The sequence below is a fragment of the Cryptomeria japonica genome, chromosome 11, assembly GCF_030272615.1.
Source record: "Cryptomeria japonica chromosome 11, Sugi_1.0, whole genome shotgun sequence".
In the NCBI taxonomy this organism is placed as follows: domain Eukaryota; kingdom Viridiplantae; phylum Streptophyta; class Pinopsida; order Cupressales; family Cupressaceae; genus Cryptomeria; species Cryptomeria japonica.
Genome location: NC_081415.1, coordinates 485,053,749 through 485,063,448, shown reverse-complemented (window position 1 = coordinate 485,063,448; position 9,700 = coordinate 485,053,749).

Sequence of the window (9,700 nt, the reverse complement as noted above, 5' to 3'; positions counted from 1 at the left end):
TTGGAGTATGTTAGCACAAAGGAACAAATAGCAGATATCTTCACCAAGCCACTACCAAGGGACACTTTTGAGTATCTCAGAAGCAAGTTAGTTGTCCTACCCCTATCTTCTACTCACTGACCAAGTTCGGTGAAAGCATCAATTTGATGACTCTATAGAATATTTTTTAGGAGTTGATGCTGATTTACACACTTTAGGATGTTTTCTAAAGGTTTGCAAGAAACAGTGCAGGATACAATACAGGAAACAAGAATTGAAAAAAAATGCTCTGACTGAGACTAAGTTGACACATTACAGCAGGAATTCACTTCATACAGGAAGAAATTATGTTTTAGTTCTTTACTTTGGCATTGTTGTCAAAGGGGGAGAAGATTGGAGAAGAATACTGGAAAAGACTGAGAAGACTAAAAAAAAAGCAGAAAAGAAGACTGGAGAAAAGAGGAGAAGTCTAATGTATGGGGGAGAATTCTGATGACAGGAAGAGAGCATTTTAGAATCTCACAAACAACTCACAACAATCAAAATCAATTAGGTCAAATCAATTGGTTTTGCCATCAATGCCAAAGGGGGAGATTGTTGGCATTTGACATTATAATAGACAATGGGAGATTGTTGGCATTTCAATAAGGACATTGAGAAGGTTGTTGATGATTATGGACATAACTGATTAAGGATGTTTACTGTCTTAATATTATTATTTTGTCATTGATGTCAAGAAATTGATTTTCTTATTCAATATGATGTTGCCATATCTTGAGAAGTATGATTTGATGAGTATAAAGATGTCGGTAAAAGACACAAATAGAGAAAGGTGAATACTTGGTAATGTAAACTAGGATTCCTATTCACCAATCTCAGCAACAATCAAAGGCATTGATATTTGTATTGCCATCAATGCCAAAGGGGGAGATTGTTGAAATTTTGAGTTGGTTGGTATTTTGTATCAAGATTGCATTAATGATATGTTGTCATTGATGTCAATTGAATTAGTAAATGGTATTCATGTTATTGCTGATATTGTTGTTTTTTATATTGGCTAGTAACTGGTAAGAAGAGATTTGTGGAAGATGTTGTAAACCTATATGTTAAGTTTGTGAGTTGAATCAGTGTAAAGGGTTAAACCTTTCTATGTAATGTAACCAGTAAACCCTATCAGCTGTTAAACCCTAACTGATCAAATTTGATGGTTTATTATTTGATAAGCGGTAATGATGGAGACACGTGTGATCATTTGATTAAGGAGATATTCCAATTGTTTTGGCATGTTTGTTCTTGTCTAGGGAAGGAACAAAGTGGATTGCATCTAATGCACAACACGTGATGAGTTACAAAATCCAATAGAGCAGTGATCATGGAGTGGTTGAAATTGTCTTGAAGAATGTGAAGAGACTGTCATGATTTCTAACAGTTAAGATTGTACCGACTTGTTTGTAATCTTGATGATGAGAATTTAGGTTTTTGCTGTGTTACCGACCTAATTGATTTCTATTTAAGGTCGATGAAGTTGTTTGTTAAGGTTGTTGGCAAGGTTGGTAGAAAACTTGTTGAGTGTGTAGTTGCCAAACTGGTGAATGGATCTGCACTTTGAGTGAAATTAGACTGAAGGTTATAGAAGGATCTGATCAAGCAAACGTAGTGCTATTCAGACAGATCAATAAAATTCTTGTTATATAACAATTACAACAGAAGTTAAATCCCTTAATCGGGTAAGCTCTAACAAGCTTGATTACTCATTAAATCCTCTAACAAGGTGGTCCATTGGCTTGGATTCTTAAATCCTCTAGCAAGGATACTCCTAACAGGGTATTGTTCTTCTGATAAGGCATATTTGTAAAATCCCTAATCGGGTCATTCCTAACCAAAATTATTTCTTAACAGGACTTATTGTAAAGCTCTAATAGGCTTTGGCTCCTAACAGGGTGAACTTCAAAAGAGTTCAGATAGCTATCCTTGTGAGTCTCATCTTACCATCATTTTTACCTATTTGGGTTTTCCACTTATAAGCATTTGTGTAAGGTGGTTAGTGCTTTTGTGGTTGTGATCTTATTTATTGATTTGGTTAATATCTGATAAGGCATGTTAAGTAGAAGCATTGAGAGATGAATATGTTGAGTTATGATTAAGCATTGTTGATATTCACAAGATTGAAGTTGTTTACTGTTAAATTTGTCATAACAGTTAAACTAGTTGATGTCAAGTATTCTTATAAATATTGATCTTGACTAAAATATGATTACTTTGTTTGACTGAGGTTGAGTTTGGGAACTTTGTGTGTGTGTGAAAAGTGGAATAAGAATTTGTATCTGCAAGACACAACACTTCAATTAAGTCATTACATGTATGGTTAGACAAATATAAGCATGAATAATAAAACCATAACAAGTCGACCAATTGCTTTCTAAAAGATGCGAGTGTAAGATTGCTCTTAGATTTTTATAAGCAATACTAGTGACTTGACTACACTAAGACAAAGAATTTAATCTATATGAGCATGATATTAAGCTAAAATGGATGCAAGATGGATGAATAATTCAAGCAATAACGAATTCAAGTAATAATGAGTAAAACTAAATATGGATGCAAGTAATCTAAAAAAGCACAATGTATTCAATGACTCCAACGAAGAAATCAACGTAATAATAAATCTCCAAGCGTGTTCTCAAAAATATCTCAGGTGAATTGGAATGAGAGCTGAAGGTTGAATTTATAGATAATTACAAGAGAGATGATGAAAAATCTTAATTTAGGATTAATTGAAAATAATAAAGAAATTAGGTTCAGTTAACCTTGAGATAGATTCCAATTATGGTTTAATTGAAATGCATTTAGATAGGAAGTTCAAGTTGCATTATAAATAATAATAAATTAATTCCATGCATTTGTGATAAAAATAGATAATTCTTTGATTTATTCAAGAAAAGACTCTTTTCAATGCAACTGAACTTCTTTTTCTGAAAAGCTTTGAGTTCCAATTTTAGAGAATAATCAATAATTCAATTAATTGCTTTTTTGATTTCAAGTTTTAAATTTAGAAAAAGAAATAATATCTCTAGTTTGATTTCTCTCTCAATTCACTTCTTTTTGTTTATTTTCAATTCAACTCTTTCTTTGTAATTAATTCTTCTTTTGTAATAAATTAATTCTTTTTTCATAATTAAATGGTAAATTTATAAATTAATTAGATATGCAAGGATATTTAATAAATTAAAATAGGATAATAGATCAAAATGATATTCTTGGAAATGATTCAATTAATTAAATAAATTTAATTAAAAATGAGTAATTGATTTGCCATGTGATATTTGATGATTAAAGAATTAATAATGTGCTTAAGATTGATTTAATTACCTTTGGTTAGGACCTTGGTGATGTTGTCGAGATTAGGTGCCCATGGTTTAGATGATCATTTTTAGGGTATTACATTTGCCCCTCTTTGAATTAATGTGCGAGCAACGCGTTTGTTCAAAGAATATGTGATGTCTTAGAGATGCCAGTTCTGAACTTGATTGATCATGAACTCGATGAAAAGCAAGGTGTTTAGCTTGATTCAAAGCGATGAAGCTGAATGAACTCTAATTAAAGTGATATCGATCCCAAACTTGATTTAACTTAGGAATGACAGAAAACAAAAGATATCGAACTTGAACTTGATTGATCAAGAAGCGGATCTTACTACTCAAGTGTCATGCCCAAACTTTTGGGCACGAACGGGATAATTTTTTATTTTTTTTAAAATAACAACCTAATAATATTAAATTTGCAAATACGAAACACACTAACAAGTTTTGTCTTAACTATGTTTTAAGTTAACTCTAACCTCTAACTCAAGTAAGCGAAAATAATTTAAATTAAATGCAGAATACTAAAAGAGTTAGTTATTATCTCATCAATTTTAATCAATAAATTAATTTAACCAAAAAAATCTAAATTAATTGACAAAGGTAGTATTAATCTCCAATATCCATTAATTGCTTTTAGGAACTAAATAAATTAGTCCTAGCATTTAGATTATTAACGCCTATATTTTATTTTAACAATAATTAAAATGTGATTAATCTAATTCGACTAAAGGGTCAATTAAATCCATAATGTAAATTGTCCTATAAAATTTAGTCTGGAATAGCCTAAATTTAGGTGAACCAAAATAATTATCTCCTATGGCCAAATAACTTATAGAGCCATTAAAATTCCCTAAAAGATTAAACTCCAAAATAATTAGAATTTAAAACGTCGTTTATTAAAAATATACCCATATGTTTATTAAAAATATATATATAATAAAATAATTAATCTACAATTTGACCTATATACTCATATTTTACTCTCTCTCTCTCTCTCTCTCTCTCTCTATATATATATATATATATATATATATATATATTCATTAAAACACATATATATGAAGATATTTATTTTCTGAATTATAAATATCCCATATAACTTAACTAAGATATTAAATAACAATGAAAACCTAATTTCTTTTTTTTTTTATTCCTTTCTTTTAAAATTCCTAAACTAGCCTAACCCAAACCAAGTTAGGGTTTTATTGTTTTGCAAAGAGGAGAAGGAGGCCGACTTTCATGGTAGAGGAGGCCATGGTGGAGGTTTATTTTTTTTTGTTCACAGGGGGTGGCGATGTCGAAGGAGGGGAGGCGGCAGTGCAGAGATTGTCATGCAGGGGGAGGCGGTTGTGACGGTGGGGGCTCCCCGCAGGGAGGACCGCAGTCGTGCCTGCGGGTTGCGGCCCACAGAGGCGGCCTTGGCCGCCGCTGTGAGTCGCAGCCCGCAACGCGGGGGGGGGGGGGGGGGGCGCCCTGCGGGGGTTCCGCAGGGGCTGAGCCCCTTTCCCTTTGGCATTTACATATTTTTAATTTTTTTTTTTAATTTATTTTATATATATATATATTTTTTAATTTAAATTATAATTATATATATATATATATATATATATATATATATATATATATATATATATATATATATATATATATATATATTCAGATTTAAATCAATGTATTTCTTTTTATTTTAAATACCTTATTTCTTAAATCAGAGATAGACTATTTAACTTTAGATTTATTTTCTGCATATAAGTAAATGATAGAATTAAATAAATTTAAACAACAACTATATTTAGACTAGAAAACATTGAAATAAATCTTAGAAATAGACATGTTAATTTTTAGATTTATATTCTGCGAATAAATAAAAGGGAAAATGATAGAATTTGATAAACTATATTTGCATTTTCATAAATAGGACTAAATGTTTTATTTCCAGCTTACTAACATACATGCTTTTCTATTTCATTCTTTTCCAAGATTTCAAATGCATAAGGGGATAAAATGAATATCTTGATTTTCAAAATAACACATACACAACAAATATTATTTTCAGAACTATAGGAACTAAATCCAGAGATACACATTTCATTTTTTTGCAACAAAATAATACTTAATAAAAATAATGCATTTCTTTAAAGTTTATTTAAAAGACAATATAGTCAACATTACAATTGGGTGAGATACCCATCTAGTCTCTCTTTTCTATTAAATGAGGACTTTAAATAAATGAATACATTTCTTTCAAAATAAATACAACATGCAACTTTTATTTAGATTTCTGTAACTGAGAAATATAGCATCCCTTTACTTATTCTTTTTCTGCAAATCAAGAACAAAAACCAGCAACTCCTAGCTTGTCTTTTTCTTTTCCTTCCAAGCAGCCTTGCAAATAAATCATAAGGCTTGACCATGGAGTGCTCACCTCCCAGCCTTGGCTTACTAGAAGCCACCCCCGAGCTTAGAGAACAAAGCCCTAGACAGGTTACAGACATCCAAACACAACAAGCAAGGGAAAAACACTCAACAACACTTTCCCAACCAAGGCTACACTTCATCACAAAATGTGATGAGTTTACATGGGCGGTAGTGGACCAAATACCCCGAGGAGACTGCAAGAATGGTAGATCACAATGCCACCTCATGGCAAACAAAGATATTTCATAAGTTCATTAACCCCACATTCCTTATGCCCCCCAAGACATTCTTGCCATACTTTCTCCCCTTATGACCCCCAAATGCACAAACTAGGCCATGTAGCAAGGGTCACATATACACCCCCTGAGTTCGCTCTCATAATGAGAGTCTCTCACTTGAGGGCTATCAAACACCTACCACCCGCAAGACCATCCTACTCTCCTAAGAGTAGAAGGCCCTGGTTACTCCCAAATCACAGGAAATGCACAAAAGAATAGAAGAAAGAATGCATAATATTTTTTTTTTAACAAAAGAAAATACAAGACAACAACTTTTTTCATTCAAACAATCTTTCCAACATAAACATGCAGCTTAAAAAACAACAAAAGAACAAGATGAGCCAACCTTCAATTTGCCCAAAGGTTTGCTAGAACGAGTTTGAGGATGAGCAGCCCAAATTCACAAATCTTCCTTCTACACTTAGCCAAAAATTCTATCCCAAAACTGTATTTTTCAAAATTGCATGATCTCCCAAAAATAGACAGTGGGTGATTACCCACAAAATCTCTCATTCTTCCCTAAAAAGATCTCAGTGAGAGTTCTCACAGGTTTCTAAAACTGAAAAAGGAAAAAGTAAGAAAAAGTGGAAAAGGATCTCTCATCAAAAGGGAAGGTTATCTAACCTAGATGACACCTTCTAATTTTAATTTTCGCTCACCTTAGGAAACTCACTTTTTGAGGTGACTAAACAGTCACATGGGAGAAGACACATGCCTAAAAATACTCCTAACCCATAGGTATACCTTATGGGCTTTAGGAAACACCTTTAAACTACCCCTAGGAGTCCATTTGACCCCTTATAAACCCATATGAAGTTAACTTTCGGATCAAACCTGAGTTGACCACTCCAAAGTTTCTCTACCCAAGGAAATTTTAGAACCACATTCAAATGTTTGAAAAAGCTATAGTTGAACAACTCCCTCCAAGAGACAAGTCAAAAATCAAGACATAAATCAACACATAAATCAACACGTGTCAAGTGACACAATAAAATACATTACAAAATTACACATGGAATTTGTCTCTTGTTGGATTTACACAAATTTATAAATTCAATTTAATACACATACAACATTTACTTTCACATATAAAATACGATACACACGGGGTGTTGTCTCTCCAAATAGACAATCTCTGGTTTTAAGAACATACATAGGTCTAGGTTTGGATCTCCATAATGTTTCCATGGTCACATGGATAATTTTCTTGCACATCTCAATTACACATTAGTACTTTCAAATAACCTCATATAACATTTAAACACATGAATAAGAATACACATCAAACACTCTGTATAGAATTGACATTAAACAAAATCACTATATCTTGTATCAAAATAAATCCACATAAATAATTATCATAATCCTCATAATTTTGATCCATACATAAGACATGCATCCTATTTCTATCATCATAGTAAAGTCCTGCAAATCCAATAATGACATACATCATCACAAAGTTATCTTATTCTAGAATCATGTAGAGTTCTATATCTATAATGCATAGAATGAAGCATCAATATATATCAATGTTATCCAAATCATGGAATCATATAAGTTCTAAATCCATAGTGCATAAAAATAAAGCATCCATAATAGTCTCAACATGAAAATCACTGAAATGCTAGGATGAGTCGGGGTAGGGCCTCACATCAAGAACTTGATTGATCTAGATATAGCGAGTGAAGATAAAAATTGATCTTGAATGTGATGGATCAAGATACAATGAGCAAAGATTAAACTGTCTAGCTTGATTTGATGCGATGAAACTGAACACCTGCTTAGATTGAGCATGTGATCAAAGATACTCTTAAAACTTTTGATTAAGTTTAAATGAATAATCAGCTTGATGCAAAGTGATGAAACTGATTAACGTTAAGAGATTGATTTAGATGAAGACAAATGTCAAATTGATTTGAAGTGATGAAACGGATATGCCCGTAGCAATTGATTCAATTAAGATGATCGAGAGATCTCAACTTGATGTGAAGCGATAAAGATGAGATGCCCCATAGCAATAAGGATTTGTTTGATTTTCTTAGTTGAAAAGATTTCTTTTTTGCTCAAATTTTGATGAAGATTTGAAAAATTTCTTGACTTTGAAGATGTGAGGTCATGAGGTCACGAGTATGCCCCCTCGGGAGCAAAATCGAAAGATAACGAGGGTACATGATGATAGCCAATTTTCATTGATGATAAGTTATTTGAGTAGAAAGAATAATTCAGAGGAATTGTTGAAAATTTGGTGTTGATTGATAAGAAATTGAGCACAAGTTGATTTGTAGAATGAAATTGAATTTAGATTCAACATTGATTCATGAGGAATTGAGCAAAATTTGAAGAAAGAATGAGCTTTTTATGAAAAGTGCTAAGTGGTCCAAATTTTATAAAATTGACTAGCAAAATGATCTCAAATTTTGATTTCGATCTCGACTTTTGATGAAGATTTGAAAAATTTCTTGACTTTGAAGATGTGAGGTCATGAGGTCATGAGTATGCCCCCTCGGGAGCAAAATTGAAAGATAACGAGGGTACATGATGATAGCCAATTTTCATCGATGATAAGTTATTTGAGTAGAAAGAATAATTCAGAGGAATTGTTGAAAATTTGGTGTTGATTGATAAGAAATTGAGCACAAGTTGATTTGTAGAATGAAATTGAATTTAGATTCAACATTGATTCATGAGGAATTGAGCAAAATTTGAAGAAAGAATGAGCTTTTTATGAAAAGTGCTAAGTTGTCCAAATTTTGTAAAATTGACTAGCAAAATGATCTCAAATTTTGATTTCGATCTCAAAAATGGAATCAGAATGGGTGAATTAGCTAAGGGTACAATTTTCATGTCCATCGGAGCAAGTTGAAAAATTAGGATATTGGCTATCTAAGGGGTAAAAGTGTCATTTTAACCCTCCAAGTTTAAAAATTCAAAACGCTTTCTGTGAAGAAAATGGTGGTCCCTACTTGTGAGCATCGATTCAAGTGCCAAAGATGACATCATCGACCTCGACACTATGAGCCAGCGGTAAGTGGTCAATCTTAATCCTTTTTATGTTCTCAATTTTGATTTTTTTTGTTCAAATTTCAAGTTTTCACATGTTTTAAGTCGGCCAATCTCGTTTTGTCGTGCGAGACAGGATTCTGTCTCGTATGACAAACTGCTAAATTTTGTTTTTGTCGTTTGAGGCCATTAGTTTTGTCATTCGGACCCCACCCTTATGTCGTACAACAACCTTCATAAAAGACCATTTTGTCATCCTAAGGCTAATATTTTGTCATATGGGAGTCTTTTGTCATACGGGGCCTAATCTTGACTCATACGAGTTGCCGCCCTTTTGTGTTTTGTCATTTGGAAAACAATGAGCATTTTTGAATGTCTAAACTTGAAATTTTGATTTTGCAATTAGTGTAGTTGGATATGCGTGATGTTTTACTTCTCTTGTAGGCTTATTTGGAATGTTTTCTGATGCTTCGTTGTTTGATTTTTACAGGTTTGATTACCTCATGTGCTCTTCAGATGTGTTTATCCACCCACCATGACTTTAGTTTGATAGTTATCAGAGGTTAACCAGGCTCATATTGATTTGTGCGGTTTGACGCACCTTCTTAGATTATCTGATATCCGTGTGAATCATAGAATTCTCACAGTGTTGGTAGAGAGATT